A 22,321-nucleotide genomic window follows, 5' to 3' on the forward strand; every position below is an offset into this window, starting at 1 on the left:
TTTGCGTAAATGTGAATTCCTCTTCAGGTATCCTAAGCGCTGAGAAATAAACTGAGCTGTGGAATAAGAAGGTGTAAAGCCCATTGCTTTCAAAAAAGATTTGCGTCGTTTATGCCATTACGGAATTCAGTGCAGAATCATTTAATCCAGTAGATCTGATCTCCTGAAACCATCTTTAGAGTTAAACCTCTTCTGCAGGTCTTCTAGAGACAGACGTGTGTCTACAGACATAAAATTCAGAATTTTAATCGCTTTTTAACACTGCTGGCACAAGTGATACGCATAGTTCACAAGTTTCACATTATAGACACACTAAGGCAGTGAAGAGAAGCGGTCACCTCTAGGGTATCTGAACCACCTCAAGGAAAATGGCAATGGGTATGTTTATCAGTGAGGTGAATATTTTTTTTAATTTAGGGAACCTTTAATATTATTAAAAATCCTTTTGTGTCTTCGCTGCCTTTGAAGGCAGCCAAGATGCTGGTTGTTATTTTTTGTCTACTGCTCATTCGTCGTTCCCATTTATCTTCTGAGCAGCATTAGCCAATACATAAAGCAAAGTGCCCTTCCAATACTGCCCCTGTGCTTGACACATAAAAAGCCACCCATGCTTCTGAGAGATATTCCTGGCTTTTGTAGCAGTTCAGGGCAGGGAATGGAACAAAAGGGTTCAGATCAGGCAAATTAAGAATGATCTCTAAGATAAACATGTATTATTCAGTAACCTTATTTAAATTCCAGGAAGTCTGAAGTCCATACCTCTTGCTTTTTGTTGCCCAAAGCCTGCTCTTTGTCTGCTGTCAGATTTTTCAGTGTACGACCAGGGGTTACTGACTTTTCCATTTATTTCCAGGCATAACTACTTTCTCACTCTTCAGCGATGCCTTCAGATGTTCGTCAAAGTCAAGCTTTGTGACTGTTGGCATGAATGTCACCGGATCTGAAGAGGAGGAAGATATTACACGTTTTCACCAAAACAACTCAAGTCATCCTTCTCCAGTTTCTGCCACACTCTGCCATCCCTTTCTAAAGTAATCACAAAACTTCACCTTTTGCACCTGACTTTGTAGACCTTCAGTAATACCTTAGTAGATTCACTATTTCTGATTCTTTTTATTGTTGTTTTTTTACATGTACTGTCTTCCTGTTTAACAAAGGACGTGGAAGAAGGAAAAAATAACTGCCTTCAGCTGTTCTGCTGGGACTGAAGATGGGTAAGTTTTGAATTTGACAAACTAGTGGCATAAGAAGGGTTGCAGGGAGCATGCAGATTTCATGTCTTAAATATGAAAATATGAATGATGGGTATAAAGTTTGCTGCACTTAGTGCCTGAGTGGATCTTTCAACTCAGTGAGTGAAACAGAGAAACAATTGTTTACCTTTTGGGCTTTTTTCCCAAATGAAAAGATGCAAATCAGAGCTCTGTCAAACATAGGAGACCCATCTCATGCAAGGTCTTGAAATATGGCTTTGTTCCAAAGTGGAACAAACCTGCAAAATTTCCAAATGTTCTAGGAAGAAAAATGCTAAAGTAATTTACCCTGCGTTGGCTGAAGAATTTTAGTTTGTCAAAACTGTGGGATTCTATTATGACTTCGATTACTTTATGGTTTTGATATGATGCATCTAACCTGATGTAAAATGAAATACCTGCTTCAAAACTTAACACTGGAAAATGACATCTGCTGGCGATGCCACTTTTAAAGTAGTATTATCAAAATCTTCACAAATATCTACTGAGATTGTTGAGAAGTGAGTTTCAGTCATTAATTAATTTGTAATTGCTCATTTAGAATTGTGTATAGCCATTTATTGAGTCACCTATTATATTAACACCAAGAAGCAGGAAGGCCACCTGACATGCGCTCCACCTTCCCAACTAATCCTATCTAAGGATGGTCTCAGCAGCACCTAAGGAAACCCTCTCAGATGTGTTGGTGACCACAGCGCAGACTGAGTGTACGCCTCTAGCCGAGTGCAGTCACCCACTGCTTCGGGTCACAAATCTTTTTAGCTGAAGGATGAACAGTCTTGGTAGACAATGTTAACAAGATTTCTTCATTATTTGAGTTAGAATAGACTGCAGGTTGGGTTTCCATAACCTTGGAAAATATTCCTGTGAATTAGTCTTAATTTGGAACCAGCAGGACCAGGGTCAGCGGAGGTGCCCAGACCATATAGGTGGGTTTTATGTGTCAAAGAAAAGCCATTTGCCATAATGAAATATTTAATGTCTGCATTATCCTCATTATTATTATTTCCAGTACCTAGCTGGAACACACCCTGAGTTTGTAACTGGAAATACATGTTTTGAAATGATCAAAGCCAACACTGTCAGAGGGACTGTCCTGCCCCTTCTCACAAGATATTGGTCTTGTGGGGCTTGTTTGGTTTTGTTTGTTTAATAATCAAGTAGGGATTTTTTTAGTCATTCCTTAATCATCAGGGTGTGACTTGTTCACATATGGTCATGACACAGTTCCATCACAATTCCCTCCTACTGACCGCAAAAGGCATGACTGCAGCGTAACCTAGGAGGGCACGTTCACCCCTTGTTTCATGGTGTTCTTGCAGTTGATTACTGCCGTTTAATAGCTGGTACGTAGTAACGTGTGAGCTTGAACCACCACGTTTTTCAGAATGTGTTGGTAGGTAGTAGACATCTAAAATGCAAAGCATTCGGTTAGAGAGTTGGTTGATTCCGGCCATCCATTTATTTCCTTATGGAGCATTGATGCAGTGAAACTCCTGTCATAAGGAACTATCATTAACTAGTGCACATTTATTTGTTTAATGGGGTCCAATAGTCAACCATCAAATTTTTCCACTTGTTCCATGGCATTGTATTTCATCACTTGGTAGGGTATGAAACATTATCATTCCTTACACGAGTTTGTTAATGGAATATTTATTTGAAGAGGTTTCAACATAAATAAAGATTTTCTACATACATTTCTTTAAAAGGATTTATTTTTATTTCAACTATTTTCTTTCCTATAAAAAATTTATGTGAAAAAATAATCGAGAAGTGTAAATGGCATGAAAATGGAATTATCCATCAGATGGAAGGGGTGATCACTCCAAGTCAGGTATGCGGGTTTGGGCGGGATACAAAAAAATGGCTTCATTGGTTTATATGTTTGGGGGATTTCTCTCCATGCCTGCCTCTCCCTACTACTGTAGATCATTTACCCTTTGAGAAAGAAAAGGAAGGCTGGTATAAATTAGGAATGGTAATGTAAAAGCATAAAAGTTTTTTAAATTAATACAAGCATTAAATTGCCAAAGTATTTTTTCCATATACTGCTAATATTAAACATGACATGCCTGCTAGGGCTGGTATAAAGTTTTGTCAACATTTTTGGCATACAAGGTCTCAGCCTGGGGTCAATATTTCCTGACCAAATTTTGTTGTTTCAGTTGCCTTTTTACACTCATATATTGTAACTCAAACATTTCCAAAAAAAAAATGACATTTGGCAGGCTATTAGTCCATAATGTGGTCTGATGCCTTTGGGTATTTTTTTAAATGTAAATCATTGAGATATTTAAGGTTTGAGGTTTAAGAACTGTGCACACACTTTAACAACTTCTTTTAAAAATATTTAGTATGCATATTTACTACATATGTATCTTATAGAGACGAGAGATTAAACTGGAGATTACTTGCTAAAATATGCAAACTGCTGTCCATGAATAAACATCCTCATGAACTCCTATTGAAAGTTTCTTATTTAAAAAAAAAAAAAAAAAAAGAAACAACACGTTGTTTAAAACTAGAATAAAAGCAAAGGGAAGTGAGATGAGGGGAAGAAAAAAGCAAAGTTTAACTAAGTTTAATAGTTTAACTTGGCCACAGAAAATAAAGTTCTTTTTTATTCTCATGGGATCTAATCCAAAGCCCACTGAGGTCAAAAGAAGGTTTTCCACCTATTCCCGTGTGCCCTGGGTCTCTGCTCTGGTGCTCCCTTGCTGTGCTATGTAGATAGACTGCAGCAGCAGCTCCTATAATGCAGTAGCCCTCTCGTCTCCCAGATGCATTCCTTAAGTTACTGGCGAATGAACTCTCCTCTGGAGTGTCCTTTCTTTCTCTGGAAATCTGAACCAGATTTTCACTTTTGCTTTGACATATTGGTGCTCACTGGTCCTCACACAGTAAAAGTTTTAGTCCTCGCATAGTAAAATACAGGAAGAAAATTGTAGAATCCTGCAAATGTACCAATGTGCCACTGTGGATGTGCACATAACAGTGCTGCGTACCACACAGCGTCCCTCAGCCTGAGAGTTCCTCTAGACACTAAACCTCATTTGAAAGTCATTTTTAACATCAACCCAGGAATACATTCTATAACTTTAGTTATAGACGCTCTGTAGCATTCTATAACGTTAGTTACAAATGACAGGATTTGTGTAATCGATGAGCGCTGGCGCCATGGCATGCAATGCTCATTAGAATGCAATTCCTGCAGTTCCTGGACAATCTGTTCCTTATGGTGTTTTCTGGGAGCTTGTAAACTCTCACTAAGATGCTGGCAACATCAACCAAGCATCTCAGACACATTGTCTTTCTGAACCTGAACTTTTAAAATGGTGGTTAAACATGTTGTCTGCTTTAGTTTCCTGTCTATCTTCATCATAAGGCAGCACCTGTTTCCAATAAATTATGCACAGAGCTGTATCAGCAACACCTTGGCAGCAGCTGCCACCCTGGAAAGCAGAATGCCCTTGAGGACAATACACCTGTGAACACATACAGTGTTTATTTAGCTGAAAGGCAAAACTTTAAGGTACATAAAGCAATTATCTAAAGCCTAATATATGCCCATTATTAACACAAAATAACCTTGTTCTTAAAAACCAATAAAAATCTATTTAAAGGCTTTTTCCAAATCCTAGGGAAACGTGTACTAGAACTGTAGATCTGCTATTAGCCTTGACTTAAATGTCTGGTGGGGGGCAGACACGTGAGGGAGGTTGCATGTGCACGGCTACGAAGTGTAGGGCACAGGTTTGGAGTTCATTGTACACAGAGGTGGGAGAAGAAGCCAAATCGTTTTCAGAGACACTATTGAACAAGAGACTTTTTTTTTTCCTTTTTGATTCTACATTATAAAGTAGCATTTTGTTTCTGAAGTATAGAACTTCTGTGTTTCAGAAAATGTTTGATCTTTCCATCATTATGAGACAGAAGAAAAAGTGGTTCGGAGAAAAAGGTTTTCTTATTAGTAGAACAAACCTTTCATATCCAGTTCACTACCAGCACCGTCCTTTCATGTAACAGTGAGCCTATTTTCCTAGCAGTAAGTGGCTTTGGTTGTTTGCAGCAGATCACAGGATAATGGTAATTTAAAAACGTATGATTAAAATAGAATACAAATCAGAGATAAGTTCTCAAGTTTTGGAAAAACTCATATATATGTATGTATATATTCCAGTATTAAATGCTCATTTTTAATTCACGCTTTACAATACTCTCACTCCTTGCCTGATGCTTCCTGATGCCATTTAAGCGATCAACTCAAATGGTCTTAGGTGAAAATGTGTTTTAACACTTCTGTTTGGCCAGACCTGAAAGCTGTGGCAGAACTTGCTAATGAGCATTACAGTTTTATTAGGTGTAAATTTTTTAAAACCTTACAACGCTGAATGCAAATACATGCAGAATGGTGATGCCAACGTGTAGATATTATCCCATCGATAATTGTGTATAACTACATCCAATGGTTTAACATAGCTGTATTTTTTTCCAGTTGACCTTCTTAAAACTGCTCTATTTTCATCTCAGAACAAACATGGTATGTTTCCGAGGTCCAAGGTAAAACATATGGATTAAGTCAATGATTCATTTTTTAAACCTCCAAATGACTGTTCTGATTGCTCATGCAAATCTATTTTTTTGCCAGCTTTCCTTAAGACTTTAATACAAGTAAAATTAATAGGAGCATATTTTCTTCTTATAATGCACATGGGAATATGGTAGAATGATGGTATCCATATTCAGATACAAACCTACATCTTGATTTCAATTTTCTTGGCTGTATTTGATGCTAATTGAATATAAATGCTACGAGCACCCAGCTAAGATTCCAACCAAAAGGAGATTCAGCAATGGCTACAGAATAAAAACTATTTATTTTTAGCTTTTATTAAATGTCAACAAATCTAAACCCATGCTTTACTAATCTATAGTGTGTATGGGAATAAGTCATAAGCACAAGTCAACGAAGATAATGTTTGCTTTGGTTTAGATAAACAGGTTCCAGAGAAATGAAATCTCTCACAAGCATTTAAAACCTGCTCCTTGTTTTCCTTTAACATTTGTCAGATCTCCCACTGGTGATTAACGAATGCCAAGCTGAGACAGAGCACGGGGACTGAAAGCAAACCTACGCTTCTCATTGTTCGCCACCCTCTGGGGTAAGTTTATCCACTTCTTTACCGTTGACTTTCACGCACCCAGGATGTTACTTATTCTCGAACAGAAAATGGAATTACAAGTGGAAGATGTTGCCTCTTGGAAGGTCTGCCCTCGCTGCAGTGTCAGCTGGGTTTCTCCTGACCTCATGTCTTGTTCACGAGGCTTTTGCTAAAATGAGGATGTGGAGATAAGCACTATACATGAGTGAAACATGCTAGTTAGGTGAAATGTTAGAAAGAGAGCACGCAGCCACAGTGTTTCCTTTGCCACCGCTTTCCATGGATTCAGGGGAGGTAACAGGGCTGTAGGGCGATGTGGGTCAGTCTAAAATCACCCAGGGGATCCCAAGTTTTGTTCAATTTGATGAAGAGACTGCTAAGGCTTTATAAACCTGGATTGCCTTGGGGAGAGAGCCACAGGGCAAACCATTCCTGGTATACCGGCATTGCAGCCTGTGTGTGCGGGACAGAAGTGCTGAGCCACAAAAGGAGGCAGGTGGAGCATTAGCTGTCGTCACTGAATTTCTCATGGCATGATGTTTAGGCCAGGTGAATTTATGGCTTGGGTCTGGTCTCCAGTCAGATGGCATCCAAAAAGAGATATCAAAAGGCACCCACTTCTTTTTAAAAAACAAACAGAAAAAAGTATAAATGCAAAATGCAGTTTGGGTGCAGCAGACAAACTGCGTAAAGCATACCCATAGGGCTGGGTGTGTATCAGATCATCTTCTTGGAGAATACTTTATCTCAGGCACAATAAGGTGGGAAGACAGTCAAGGGTATGAGAATTTCCTTTTTTGAAATGCTTCTTTATTGCTTTAATTAACTTTCTTTCCAATCATGGAGATATACACAGCAATAAAAGTAAGCAATAGGAAAGTTCACAGTATGCAAGATTCATCTTGTATTCACAGGATTTGTGTAACCCATTTAAAACTGATGTTTGCTTGTTTAAGAATGCACACCTGCACATTACCACTTGTGGTAAATAAGTTTATTAGCCAAGGAATGTCTGAATAGTTACTGGAAATCCCATGTAAATGCAGTTATGTTTTCTGTTAAGATGCCTCTCTGGTAAAATATACTATCCCACTGCCATACTCCAGGGGAAAAAAAGGAGTAAATGAGGTACAAACATGCAGAAAAGATGCAGGTGAAAAGATTATTAGGGCTTAAAAACATCATATGCCCAATGATTCAGTGTGTCCTTCCATTTACAATTTAAATATTCTGTTTCATATTATATTTATGTCAGATCAAATCCTCCACTCGGTGACTGGGACTTTTTTAGTGTCTCATTTGTATTTGTTTTTACTTTGAATTTAAATCCTAAAGGTGGTGACAGGATAAATTCCGACGCTTGGAGTAGGATTAATACTTGAGGGCCATTCAACTTTGTTAATCATCCATTTGAAGAGAATTTCCTTATGCAAAGACATTGCTCCACTTAGGACAAAATCTTTTTTTTTTTTTTTTCCATCTTCGAAGTCCAAAAAAGCAGAAGGCTGGGAAGAAAATGAGGGGAGGAAAAGGAGCAAAGGGAGACAGAACGAAGTGGGAAGCTTTGATCCTTTCACTGAAGGGCTGAGGTGATTCAAAATGAAGGACTCTTTCACCACCTTTAAAAAAATATAAACAAACAAACAACAAAAACAGGAAAAGGAAGAGAAAAAGAGGGCTCAATGTGACAGGAGACAAAATGAAGCAGGAGCCAAAGCCTAAACTGTGAAATTGTGCCATATACTGCCTGAGCAGCCTGGAGCTGTGCAAAAACCCATGCCAATATTGGCCAAACTGCAAGAGGAACACTGGCCCCGAAGCCTTTGGTAGTACGACTGAGACCTCATTTTTAGAGCTGAGAGATGCAGCCTGGGTGGGTGGAGGGGGCAGTGCTGGAGCCCACAGCTGCCAGGGTAAACCTGACAGTAGAAGGGTCTGTCAGCAGCTGGTTCATGACACACGTGGGATAAGTCTACTACAGTTGTGTCTCTGATCTAAAATGAGAAGAAAATTAATTAATATAGCATATAGGTATAATTTTGTTATAGCAAATTTGACTGGCACTTTATTCCACCCCAATGAAATGAGTAGAACTTCCCACAGAACAAAGCACTATTACCCTTATGGTGGGATTAGTTTTCTAATCTGCTGCCTTTATACGGCCCAGTTTTCTTTCTTTACACTTTTTAATTTACAATGCCTACATCACCTGTCAGTAAGCATCTTTTTGGCAGCCCAAAATGTTGAGGTGGGTATATAAAAAGCCGATTTATCTGTGCCTGCGCCTTTGCCAGAGATCCTAACGGAGTATGAACATACAGCCCAAACACCGTAGTATGCCAACACCGTTCCTGGCAGTACATATTTAAGCAGGAATAATCTGTGATTTGTTGAAGACAAATAAAAGTCTTGAGTCTTTCTTAATCTGTAGTAAGATCAGCTTTTGCAAAATAATGATTGCTATATAGGTGGTGCTTAGTATGCTTTTATTTTTGCATGATGGTAACCTCTACTGTTATAATTTATTCTTAAAGAACTTTAATGTATAAGTAATTACAAACAGTATATGAATTCAGCGCTGAAATAGCTTCCATCTTCTTTTTTTTTCCTACTAACAACAGTCACTATTCAGATAGTTGAATGGTAAAACCAGAATACATACACACCTACCTACCGTAATTTATTTCAGTCATTTTCAACAAGATGTCCTCTTTAAAGGAAAAAAAAAAAAAACAACCTTGAAAAATCCACATCAATCCTTCATCTCTCCTCGGAGGAATGTGTATTTATATTATTCTTGAGCCAAGACTGGATTATCATTCATATATGCAAAAGAAATGTTAAATTGCTTTAGAGTTTGCTCATTCTTACTTTATTCTCTTGAATCCAGTTTTGAGCAGAGTTATACATTAAATGAGTTCCTCTGCTGAGTGTAATAGGTCTACCTGGAACCTTACTTAGAAAGGAGTGCTAAGAGACTTGTTTTTGCGAGAATTTGCTATTTTTATAGAGAAATAATACAAGGATAGTCTTGGACAAGCTGTAGTACTGTACTGGTCTACTGAACCCTCCTGGAAATACCACGTACAAACATACCAGACTTTTTCTTTGTCTGACTCAATGTCCATGCTCAAAGAGAATAGGATTTCACATTAATTTAGCTGTATATGTTTGTTATTTCAAGTAAAATTCTCAAAGCATCAAAAGGCCTCTGTATATGAGGTATTTCAAGAAAGCAGACACAGGCACATCAGATCAAAGATACAGAATACAGTCCAATTAAACTAATTTTTAAAAATGCTTCCAAAGAAATTTTCTTTGATTCAGAGAACATGAAAACCAAACTACCTTTGAACAAAAATTTCCAATGAAATCCAATATTTTTTTTATAATTTAAGAAATTCAGGGGTATTAATGTTTCTTTGCTTTTGCCTTTTTATATGTCAATTAGAGTGCGACAGAGCTATTGCATGAAATATATATGGGGTCAAAGCCTAAAGTAGAGCCATCAATAATAACGTCTGCTCAACATCTGACTTTTCTTTGAATTTCAGGCCACTTTAGAACAAATACATTTGCAAAAGTCTTAGCAAGTAGTGACATTTTAGGTTATTTATTAAAAAATGAAAAGAGACCAAACCTTTGAAAAGCACACTATAAGTGCATTTACAGCTCTCCCTGTTAATAAATTCGGAGACTCCTTTTCTGTTCAGCTTTAACCCTGTTTAGCTATCACATGACTGGTCTCACTTGATGCTGTCCTGCCAGTCTCGCATGATGTAAAACATTCCAAATATCCAGGACACAAGAACCATTATTCAAAAATTTAGGATCACACGCAGATTGTGACTTATGAAAGCAGTTGGACACGAGACTTGTCTACATCTCATTTTAGGTAGAATTATAATTCGCTGTATGCTCAGCTTTAAAACTTCAGTTCACTCCAACCCTATGTCTTCATTAGTTTTGATGCTTTGTTCACCAACTAACGTGCCGTTATAGTTTCTTATCTTTTTTTTTTTTCATTTAGAAAAATGAAGGAACATGTTTCTGAAGATCTGAGGATTTGGGATTTTTCTCATTTCCACTGAAAAGAATTTCACCAGCTAACACCATATATCTAAAATTACCTAGGCCTCACAGGCTTTATTTCTGAGCTCTGCCAATAGCAGCACAGTTCTTGGTCACAGTTTCAGTAGCTTGTAGGTGGGAGAATCTCCAAAAGTACCTAGCTTTGAGTCAGGATTTGAAACCAATCTAGAAAGTAAATGCTTTCCTCCTAATGTATCATTTTTCCCTTTTCCTGGAACAAAGTGCCCACAAATTGGTTGTCTCTCCATCAGCTTTGATTTCCTGAATAGCTGGATTTTTTTTTAGTCCTCTTTATATACTCTTCGGTTGTCATTCCTTTCACTTTTACAACCTCTAGATTTTCATCGTCTTACCGTCCTTCAGAAGCTTCTCCATTCTCTGAACAGATCTGCCTTCCTTATGGCATTTGTACCTCCTTGAATTTAACTCTTGTGTCCTGATGAAGGAACCTTCTATAGAGACCCTGCTTCTATAGAATGAACAGTAGAGTGCCTGTTGGAACTACTGCATATAAAGTCACCAACTCCATCTATTTTCCTACTTTCTATGGGTGCCTGAATCATGTTTTGGAAACTGTTAGGTGAAAGCCAATGTTGTGAAAAAGTTCCTGTGTATCAAGTAAACTTTGCTAGTTATGCTTACAAACAAGTGATGATCAGCCTGAAGGCTACGAGCTTTCAGCAACGGCAAGAACAAAAAATGCAGATAAATGGATTTCGATGGCTATTAATATATAGCCTGGCATAATGAAAGATATAAGTAAATGTCTTTTTAAAAGTCTGTTTTACTCACTTGTTAAATATCTAATGATAGTCACATTGACCACCAGTTTCCCGATTCTTGCTCATTTTCAGGTTGTTCAGGCAAGCGTGGGCTTTGCACTGTGATTATAATAAGCAAAAACCTAAAGGCTCACCAAGTCTTTGAGTGTAAATGGACTGAAGAAGCTGTCAGACATTCTCATGTGCTGTCTGTGCTGTAATTGTTTCCAGTGGTCAGCGAAAAAAACGAAACAGTACCATAAGGTTTTAAAGATTAGGCTTAATGTCTCCCGCACAGTCTAATACACGATATGGCCCTTTCCTGGAACACTGTATTCACTGAAAGAGAATGATGAAGCAGAAGAATGGGCACTATGCCATTGCATCAGATGAAAGGGACGTTGGTGGATATTTGCCATGGGAATACTTGACTGTTAAGCACTTGATCTACTGTCTGTTAGCTCATGGGAATGGAACTAGTAAACTTGGTGAACCTCAAATAAATTCCCATTGTATATATAATATAATCCAAAACAGAATCCTGTCAGGAACAACTGCTAATGATAGTCAAAGTCATCCTTGTTTAGTGGAAGAAGAGACAATTTTCTATGACCCATTTCAGTACAGATTTTTATATTGCAATTTTTTACTCAATATTTACAAGATGGGAAGTCTGTCAGTACTGAAACCTCCATTTTAAACATAAGCTTACTAGGCTACTACAAAGAATATTTCTTAAAATGCCTGCTTCTGCCACCCCTGAAATGACATGAGGAACCTTTAAAATTACCTAGATGATAAATTGCGGTTTCAGAAGAATTCTTGAATGAGCTCATCTTTGTACCCTATCCACCATAGTCATGGTTTCTGTTACAAACCAGATGAGCTGAACATTCACCTTAGATCTTTTTTCTAATTTATGAAACAAATGTGTAATAAAGACAAAATTAGTTTCTCATGCAAACATTTTCACTGACATCTAAAGCAAGCCAATGCTTTTGTAACTGTATGTTCGGAGATGAAACTATTTTAAAATACCTCTGCAGCCCGAAACGAACAAGTTCTTTTTAATCAATCATCTGCAGATACCTCACAGTGAATAAGTCATGCATTTCTAGCTGGCTTTCCTTAAGGGATTTTGTTCAGTGTTTAATAGAAACCATTAAGTCCCAGAATCGGAATACACAGCTAACATACCAACAAGCCCAGGGCAGAATAACTGAAGACAATCTGTAAAGAATTTCTCTTTTAATTACTAGACCCCAAACAATGAATCAACGCAGACTGGTGAATGACATATCAAGTATACCTGGTTGATAAGGTACGTACAAATCCTTAAATAGTGTGACATTGGAGTTGGGGACATGAAATATAATTAAATCTTTACATGCATTCTTTAAGAAAGTAAATTGACTCCTGTCAGATTAATGACAACATAATAGCAGTCTGCTTTTTTCTGCCTTGCAGATTTGTTGTCTAAAATCCAGTATATCCATTCAATTTTTATCTCAAGATGTCTTTCTTGCCCAGTTCTTTTACTTTCACGAGACATAGCCAAAGAATAACGTGTCTCAGCTGCCACAGAATGCATTCCATCAAAAGAATGCAACCAAATTTGACCCAGGGAACAAGATATACCCCACAGTACATAAAAACCTTAATATTAAGTTACCAGAAGGGTATCTGGCAAGCTCCAAATTAAATGTTTTTTCCTACTCTGTTACACCATAACCTTCCCATGGCCCATTACTTGTATGTACTTAAAAAAAAAGATCAGTTTATTGGAAAGACAAGCCTTTTCACAATAACTCTAAGGTGTAGGTGAAACTGTTTTCCTATTTAAATTATGCTCAGTTTTCATTCCTCTCTTTGTCTACACCCTTCTCCCTTTCCTTCTCTTTTTCTTTCCTTACTTCTGGATGGATTAAAATTAAATTAAATTCTTTAGAAAAGAAGAAAGAAAAAAAACCCCTCACACATGTATATCTTCTTAGCTGTTTTTTTTTTAAACTCTCACTGCTCTAGTAAAAATACTATATACCTAGGCATTGCAAACCAACATTATTTTTACTATAAAAACACCACATGCACGTTCTTAGGCATGAGTCCTCTGTGCAAGATCTTTTCACACGTGTGAAAACAGCTGACATTTCATCACTTTTATGCAGGGATAAATAGAAGTATCACGGAAGAGAAATCCACTGCTGTTCTTGTCTGTTTTTCTAGTTACAGAGGCTGCTTCTTCAGCATTAGAATTGTGCATGGGGATATTAATTATGACAGTCATTTTCTGATACGTACTCTAGTGGCTGTTACTGTTAAGTTTAAATTATTACAGTGTGCCTGCAGTTGTCATAAACTTTTTGCAAAACGAGAAAAAAATACTCACTTCCTGGACAAATGTCCTGCTGAACTCCACACAAGTACTAATCTATGATCCCACTTCACTGAATCAGAGAATGGCTGAGTTTGGAAGGAAGCTCTGGAGGAGACGTGGTCCAATCTCTCTGCTAGAGCAGAGCAATTTAGTGCCAGTTCCCCGGGACCCTGTCCAGATGGCTTTTGAACTCCTCCAAGGATGGAGACTCCACAACCTCCCTGGGCAATCTGTGCTGGTGCTAAGTGACCATCACAGTAAAAAAGCGTTTCCTGATGGTCAGGCAGATCCTCCTGTGTTTCAGTTTGTGCCCATTGCCTCTTTGTCTGTCACCGGGCACCACTGCAAAGAGATTGGTTTTTTCTTCTTTATGATCTCTCTTCAAGTATTTATATATGAGTCTGTTGATGAGCTCTCCCACGAGGCTTCTCTATGCTAAAAAGTCTCAGCTCCCTCAGCCTTTCCTCATATGAAAAGTGCTCCAGTCCCTTAATCGTCTTTGTAGCCCTTTACTGGTCTTTCTCCAGTATGTCCACTATTTACAAGTAAGAGCGAATTTAAAGTAAAGCAGAGTCTAAGTCAAACATGCTTGAATAAGTCAGTGAAACAAGATAAAAGAGCTAAGGAAATAAAAAGCATCGAAGATAATCTGGTTTTGTACATAACACTTTAGCCTATAGGAATGCAACTTGCCTGGAGCATCATCTGCTTTGTTTCTGGTGCAGAGCAAGAGGGAAAACTGGGCATCTTGGAGAAGCACTAGGAGATGGGACAGAGCAGAGATGTTTAGAGGTAACGTGCATGTGTGGATGCATGTGTCTGCGTGTCTCCCTGCAGGCGTGCCTACAGATACTGGTCTGCTACTGCTAAAACACCGTAATCTGATGCAAAGCGTTTCATGTATTAAAAAGATGCATTAGTAAAAAGATCTTTTCAGAAATAGACAGATGTGGTATCCATGCCAAAAAATGACATTGCAAAGGGATTAACTGTTTAAGAGGTCAAATTAAACAAGACAGAAATAGTTAGCTTCCCTTGGCCTGTAGCTCCTCTGCATGAGGCAGCTTGTCTCGAGTTGCCAACACTTCATTGCTACTAAGGCAAGAAGACAGTGACATGAGGAATTGGGACATTTCCCAGTCTCTCACTGGCTGACCTTATGCCTTGTCGTCTTATCGGTGCTAGGGCAGGGTCTCTCAATTTCCCTATGCCTAAACCCAGGTCATAGCAGAGTGCTTTCCTAGTGTAGCCGTTTCGAGAGAACTGTCCCAGCACTTGGTGCAGACATGTTTATTTTGGCAAAACTACACTTTTGCTGTGTAATATGGGTGAAATAAGCTACTCTAGTGAATACACAGTTTTGTCAGAACTAAGTCTGCAGCACAGACTTTTGCTTACTCAATAAAGGATAATACTCCAACTAATATCATAGTTTGGACTGGAAGCCTGGCCTAAGTCCAGGATTGAGATCCATAACCTGCTGCTTCTTCTTCTTCATATTATTATTATCATAATCATCAGTATTAGTAGTTTTATTTAGATTAAGGCATTGGCTTGATACTGGATTCAGAAGATTAGGATTAGCGATGTGCATACGTTAGAAAACACAAGGGCATATAGAGGTGCTCTGGCCAGACTGAAGGCTATTCCAACACAGTTGTGGTGTTCCTGGCACTCAGCTTCAGAGCAAGCTCAGCTCTCTTTGGCCAGCATTGTGTTCTGCCATAAGACTAATAAATCTCTTAAGTAAAAGAATATTATCTGGTATGAGAAAGCACCAGCTGTTTTTTCTTTTTTTCTTCAATAGAGAAAACCCACTTTATTAGACATATTCAGTTACTATCTTGAGGCTCGAGTTCCATAGCAAAATAGGTAAGTGAGATGTGCTTTATTATATGTGTGTTATCACCATCAATTTACATTATAAAATAGACAGCAGCTCTCAAAGTCAGCCTAGTCCTTACAAAGGCTGTGCCTATCTTTTCTCCTTCCTCCCTGCCCAGCTATTGTTGTTTTTCCTGTGTGCACAAGTCCTGCCACTTCACCATTCACTGGACCAACACGTGACCTCTTTCCCGAGGCTTAGCAAATGTTCACACTGCAGTCGTTTTGTCCTTTAATATTCGTTAACACCTCTGCAGCAAAGCCGACCTGTGCTACACATCACCTTGGCTGTTCCTTCCAGAACCTAATGCCGTGCATTTTGAACTAGTATCTCTGCAATGTAACAAAAGTATGCCCTGGCCTGGCTGTTGGAGCATCTTGAGTTGGGTTATTCAGCCTGAGTTACTTAAAACCACAAGGGCTTCATAACTGTGGAAAGGTGTGCCCTTTCTACTTCCATATCATCTATCAGTTACAGTGACAGAGTGCAGCTGTAGTGTTTTGTGATAGATACAGACATTCCCAGCATGCCATCCCTATTTCTCATTCAAGGTATGCTAGATGGGTCACTGACCCAACTCTGGATTATGTATTATTATCATGCCAGAGAGACCAACTTAAATCTGCCAGACTCGTTCCCACCAAATTCCACAAAACTCAACATCTTAAACAAAATGCCAGAGATTGTTAAAGTCCCTGACTACAGAAAACTGGCTTTGCAACCACCATAAACTGGAAGAGGAATAACGAATGACTTGGCAACATTTGCTACTGATACCAGGTTCTGAAAGATGATAAAAATGTGTGCAGAAGAATTGTATGTCACTGAGTTGCTGGATGCTAAAATGGTAATGAAGGTGCAGTTCTACATAGACTGAAAATGACGCACTGAAGTACTTACTAACACTCCCGAGGAATGAGATCGGGAGCCTTAGGAGACATTTTTAGGTCAAGCTAGACCATAAAGAATTATTCGAAAGGACAAACAAAACAGAACCACTCTATACCTGTATTTCAAATACCAGGTACAATCGTGCATTTCAAAAATAATAGAACCAGAAGAGGTGCCAAAAAGCGTACCGAAACTGGTCAGTGCTGCAGAGTGGCAGACACAGAAGGATGGGCTGGATAGACCACAATGCCCTTGCTAGCACGGACGTTGGAGCCAGCATGCAGCTCTTGATGAACCTCTGGTCAGCCTTTGCATGTTATGATTTTCAATGTGTAGATCCTTCATGGAGTTATATCTGCATGGCCTTGAGGAGCTGGAAGGAAACCTAAGGAATGGACCAAGTAGAGAGCAGAAAAGAAAGAGAAATTGTCCACAATATCTGAAAAAGGCAGTCAACACGGCTGGAAAATTTGTTCTGGATAAAGAATTGCAGCCAGCAGAAGTGGTGATGTGCAGTTAAATTAAACTAGAGCAGTTCTGAGTGAATGTTGTCAAAAACACACTTGCATAAGCAGTATCTTTAGTATTATTTGTAAAGCCACTAGTGTCAGTGAAGCTGACTTTATCCAAAATAATTATGCATTTTTCTACTTTTAAGTATTCTCTAGATTCAGAAAAACAGAAGCAGCTCCAATCTTCTACAGCGTCCATCTGGATGTCAGCTGGACATACAGTCAGGGACTCACACATACAGCCACTAGAGCTGCACCCAAAATCTGGTGAGCTATGGTGAACGCAGCAGCTGCAGAGCCTACAGTGATCCAGGGGCTGCCCCACATGTCAAATGACCAAAGTGCTAATAAACAAATTGCTGGAAAAATGCTGAGTACAATACATTGTTTATTCTGTATTATTTGTGCTACATTTCTCATTTATGGTGTCATGTCTGATTATTCCTACAGCTTTGATCATAGACGGACTTGGCAAAGGACCATTCTAACTACTCCTGCCATCGTTCTTTCCATGAGCAGCAGCAGCAGCATTGTCAGTATCTCCCTGTGCAGGTTGCCTGTTTGCCACATGTTATCCTTATATATACAGACACATGTACATGCCGATTAATAAGTTAATTTAGCACAAGAATTCGATGGTGAGACAGAAGACCCCAAGAGAAAACTTCTTTCCTGTTGAGATAAAGCAGCAACTCTGTTAGCTGAAGCCAGCAGAGACTTTTTTACTTTTTTTTACGTTACCCAGAATTGCTTAGATTGAGTTTTTCTGAACATCTATGCATTTGAAAAAGACTAAACTATGTGAAAGGAGCTATTAGCATGCATGCTTTAGCTTCACTTCTTTTTCATGTTTGGCTCTTACGGAAAAATACCAGATTTTGATATGAACATCTGTTTCATGTTTTTCTAAATGTGAACTTAGTATGAAAATTAACCCCATAATTTTTGGTTTCAGCAGCCTTCTAGCTCTTTAGCATGCATTAACCAGCCTTGCCTCCATAGTATTTCTAGGAACTCAGCACAGCCTATGGTTGCTTTGTCTTCTGGAAATAACTTGGCCAACACTCGATGTGTTTGAATGTTTAATGAGAATATTTTTCACATAGTCACCATTAGCAGTTGTCACTTCTTTTTGCTGACGCACTCCACCAGCAGTAACTCAGCCCTCAGTCTCATGCAACCTCATTCAGCTTTAATCCCAAGAAAATGCCGGGAAATAACAATCATGTTTGGTCTTTCCAGAAATGTGTTTTAGTTACTAACGGGCCCAGCAGATGTTTTGCAATGGTGAAACCACTCTACAAAGCACAAGTCTGAGCTTGATTTAGTGGGGAGTTTCTCCTTCTTCACCAGAGGACTAAGACATTAGACGCTAACATATTTTTATCTACCAAGACAAAGACAATTTTCTTTTCCTATCAGTTTAGGGTACGTTAGCTAAAGGTAATGACAACTAGCAAAGCTCCCCAAATCCAGGAGTTCCTTTCAGCATGGGTGAGAACCCAAAATGCCAGAGGGTCTTCTGAGTTACCCGTACTCTGAGACAAAACCAGACTTTTGGTACCTCCTACTTCAGGCTGCCTCTGGAATTGCTCAAATGTGGTCTTTCTTTTTGACAGATTGGCAGTTCTCACCCAGAGTTAGAGTGAATATGAAAGGGGGGAAGGAAAGAACTAAATGAAGAAAAATCTTTTTTGCATTTTAAACTCTTCAGAATGCTTGACCATGACCAGGTGAGCTTCAGATCAAATTCATCACTCACTAATTTGGCTGTGATCGTAATGAGGTTCTGTATCAGCTTGTGGAAATGGTAGGTATTAAGTTCCATTAATATATAAAGAAGCCATTTTTGTTTACCACAGTGAGAGTTTTGCATGTTTGCAATGGGGACCTAAAAACTCCAGCAGTAACCTCTTTCAAAGCTAACGAGACCCTGTCAATCTCCCCTTCAAATGTATAGATGACACACAGGGGTTTCTTTTAATACCTGTTCATTTTTTTTACACACTACCATTGTATTTCTGAGGCCATCAGTGACATCCAGTGGCCAACTAGATTAAACCTAGACATGTTTTGTAGGTATCTGCCTACTGCTTTCCTTAGTAAAAAAAAACTAAATTAAAATGTTACCAATGCAGTTGACTTGTTTAGCTCAATTCTCTCACAGGTGTGAGGGAATCTCCCTGGAGAAAAGCTCACAGGATCGGACCCTCACTCTACTCCTTCTCTTTGAACTGGTGACGCCCAGATGTTTAGTAGGATACACAAGGATGTAATCTCGCAGGATGTGAGTTTGCGCAAAACTATAACTAGATTTTTTTCTTCTTGATGCAAGCAGACATGAATCTCAATATAGGCATGTCCTGTTCTCTCTGTTTCATTAGTGAGGTTTTATGTTGGCTAATTTATTTTAGATGAGCTTCTCTAAAAGTGGTTAATAGGGAAAGCAAAGCAAATGCAAATATTCATCCAGCCCAGATCATATATTTGGATAAAATATCTGTGTCTACAGAAATGTGAAAACAAAATTTTTTGTGGTAACAAATTTCCAACACTGAATTTTAAGCTTGCTTGCAGTGAGTGATCACATTGCTTACTCTGTTAATAGCCTTCATTGGGTAAAAAAGAGCCATTATGGAGAAGGCGGTTGATGATGTTCAACCCCTTCTGTGGTGACAGCAAGGTAGCAGAGGGGAGCCATGTCTGGCCCTTGCAGTGCAGCCCTGGATGTGGATGGTGAGAGTATAACATGATTATATTTTTTGTTTATAAAAATCTCTCTAAATAGAAAGGATATGAAAGGAATAGAAATTAGAGACCAAAACTTCTTGTGTGCAGTTCCCAGGGCACAGGGACTTCCATGGTGGATTTAATGCTACAACGCATGGACAATAGTACCAGTGGTTGCTACCATTGTACTCCAACAGCACTAACAGTCATTTTGCTACTAACATGATTGTTTTGTGGTGCCTTTCATCTTTACTAGATAGTCAATTTTCCTGTGGCCTGTTCCAATGCAGTCTTACGTCTGCACTTTGCAAAAAACTGAAGAGCTAAGTGCAGTACATTAGAAAAGAACATTCATGCCAGCTACTACCATTGTCATATTTGCGATTTATTTTCCTCCTATTATCCTTTCTCCATAGCTGGCACAAACTAAAGAAGTAGGGCTGCTTATGAAAAATATTTGCGGTCATCAGAAACAAGAAGAAAAAATAATAAATTCCAGACCGCTTAGTCTAGAATAAAGTGTTTTATTTCTGGGAAGCTTAGCGTAAGTATGAATTAGCAATGAATAAGAACTAGACGTCTGTTGTTCATTAGTCCACCAGATAATGAATTAACAATACTTCACAGATTATACCATGTAAAGATGGAATCTGTGCCCATGTATACAACTGACAAGAGGGAAAGACATCAGTGAAACTGAAACTCATTCCCATTTAGATTGATACTGTCAAAGAAGGAACTACCCCTTTGTTTAGAATAATTTAAATTCCTTTAAATATATAAATAATACGCATTTAACTGGTCAGGAGAGGCCAAACCCAAACCCCTGGTTTCATAAACTTATGTATTTGAAGTGCACTAAATAGACTTTAAATTAAAAGGTAATGGATGTTTGCTAAGCTTTCTTGATTCTTGCCAAGGACAGACTGACTTACAGGGCAGCCAGCCATAACAAATATGCCACCTTCTCACTGCAAGCAGAATTTTTTCATCATCTCTTCATACAATCACAGTTCCACTTTTGCCTCTACCCTTTCTGCGGTAGCAGCCACTGAAATAGCAGCCTTGTGCTCCTGGCTGCCAGTCAACGATGGTGAGGGACTGTACGTAGAAATATTGCAGATGATCTTTACTTTTAATATAAAATATTAATATATGTATAAAATACATATTATACATATAATTTTTTTTTCATGCCCAGCACTTGTCCAGACACAGCACTTTAATGAGTCTGTTGGAGGTGTAATCACAAATGTTAGCATTTGGATTCAAAGTGCTTTCCTTTTTTTCAGTGGCAGACCAGCAGTTTCCCCTGATTTCAAAGCAAAGATAAAGGGCAAGGCTTGAAGAACTTTTACAAATGAAATACAGGAAAAAAATGTTGTGGATCATTTCTGTAGTAATTCCCCCTGAAAGCCAGTAATACATTTAGAAACTAGCAATTATACATGCAAGGCATCGTTACTGGAGAGTAGCTCTGCAATGAAAGGCTGTATAGTTGGTATTGCGGTTACCGATGGTTTGCTCTGCTCTGCTATATGGTTTCCTTTTCATGTATCATGCAAAGATAGTTTGGTGGTGTTTCACTACTGTAATATACAAACAGCATTTTCTATGAGGCAGAAAATTAAAATCCAAGGTGGATACCCAAAGGCATTGAGAAAATATGTTAGCTATTTTATTTATGCAGTTATTTAAAGAATCTCCTAAGAAAACTGGTATAGCTAAGCCAAAAGTACTCATTTGGACTGGATAGTTGAGCTCAAGATCTTCAGCTTACCATCACCTGCATATTCTGCTCATTGCATGGAGCTTTTGCCATATGTTTTCTTTGCACTGTGCTGATAACACACAGTTTAAAACCCCACTCAATACTTTGAAAGTATCCCACTGTGATCAGATGGTGCGAGTGGATGCTTATGGTGGTTGCCGGTGCCTGAAGCCCTCCCTCCACTCCTAGAGCTGCTCCACAAGAGTTGCCACGTGTGCGTGGTCTGCCAGTGTCCCCGGGAGGCTGCAGCACAAGAGCATGCTACAGGTCTGGATCCAGAGTGGAGAAGGTATGACCCCACCAACATTCCTTTTCTAAATGAGAGGCCTTGAGCTCCAGGCCTGTGCGAGAGGCTATGGGTGTCGTTGCTGGGATACGATGCTCATGGCAATGACAAGGACTTGTGCAGCTGGTCAGCAACTGACTGATGTTGGTTGGTTTGGAAGCAGCTTTGGGAGAAATATCTACAAAAAGCAGATATACTGAAAAAAAGTACATCTGTTTCTTGGTCAGTCTCTATCTAGAGAAAGTTCAACCTTGGCTGAGGGACTGGCAACATCCAAGCAGTCTGCATGAAGGAATCATTTAGGCAGAAACTACGGAAGGAAGATGTTTGTGTTCTCCACAGGCTTCCAGATGCAAAGGATAGGCAACAGCTTCTCCCTGGAGGGACGTGTGAGTCTTTGCCTTTCATGGTTTCTTCAGTCAATGTGGAGCATTTGCTAAAATTTCCAGGGAAAATATTCATACCTGTCTTTTGGAAATCTTACTTTTAAAAGGCCCTGTTGCACTTCTAATGATCGAGTTCATGTCTCCTAAGCTCTTTCTTGATGTTGGTGAATCTACTTCGTTAGCATTTCCTGGCTTACACAGACAGCTGATCA

The 22,321-nt window shown here is 38.8% G+C and overlaps 2 long non-coding RNA genes across 2 annotated transcripts; both read left to right on the top strand.

Annotated features, from left to right (window-relative positions):
• The first annotated feature begins 768 nt into the window (after positions 1 to 768).
• On the top strand, positions 769 to 12,586 carry LOC128853297 (uncharacterized). The gene is made up of 6 exons (XR_008451743.1): positions 769 to 1,031; positions 1,158 to 1,214; positions 3,028 to 3,090; positions 5,752 to 5,796; positions 6,327 to 6,418; positions 12,531 to 12,586. It is a non-coding gene; the product is annotated as an uncharacterized LOC128853297 (long non-coding RNA).
• A 1,747-nt stretch (positions 12,587 to 14,333) lies between these two features.
• LOC128853298 (uncharacterized) lies at positions 14,334 to 17,202 on the top strand. The gene is made up of 3 exons (XR_008451744.1): positions 14,334 to 14,440; positions 15,456 to 15,520; positions 17,083 to 17,202. It is a non-coding gene; the product is annotated as an uncharacterized LOC128853298 (long non-coding RNA).
• The last annotated feature ends 5,119 nt before the right edge of the window (positions 17,203 to 22,321 follow it).

The sequence above is a fragment of the Cuculus canorus genome, chromosome 11 (genome assembly GCF_017976375.1).
Source record: "Cuculus canorus isolate bCucCan1 chromosome 11, bCucCan1.pri, whole genome shotgun sequence".
NCBI lineage: Eukaryota > Metazoa > Chordata > Aves > Cuculiformes > Cuculidae > Cuculus > Cuculus canorus.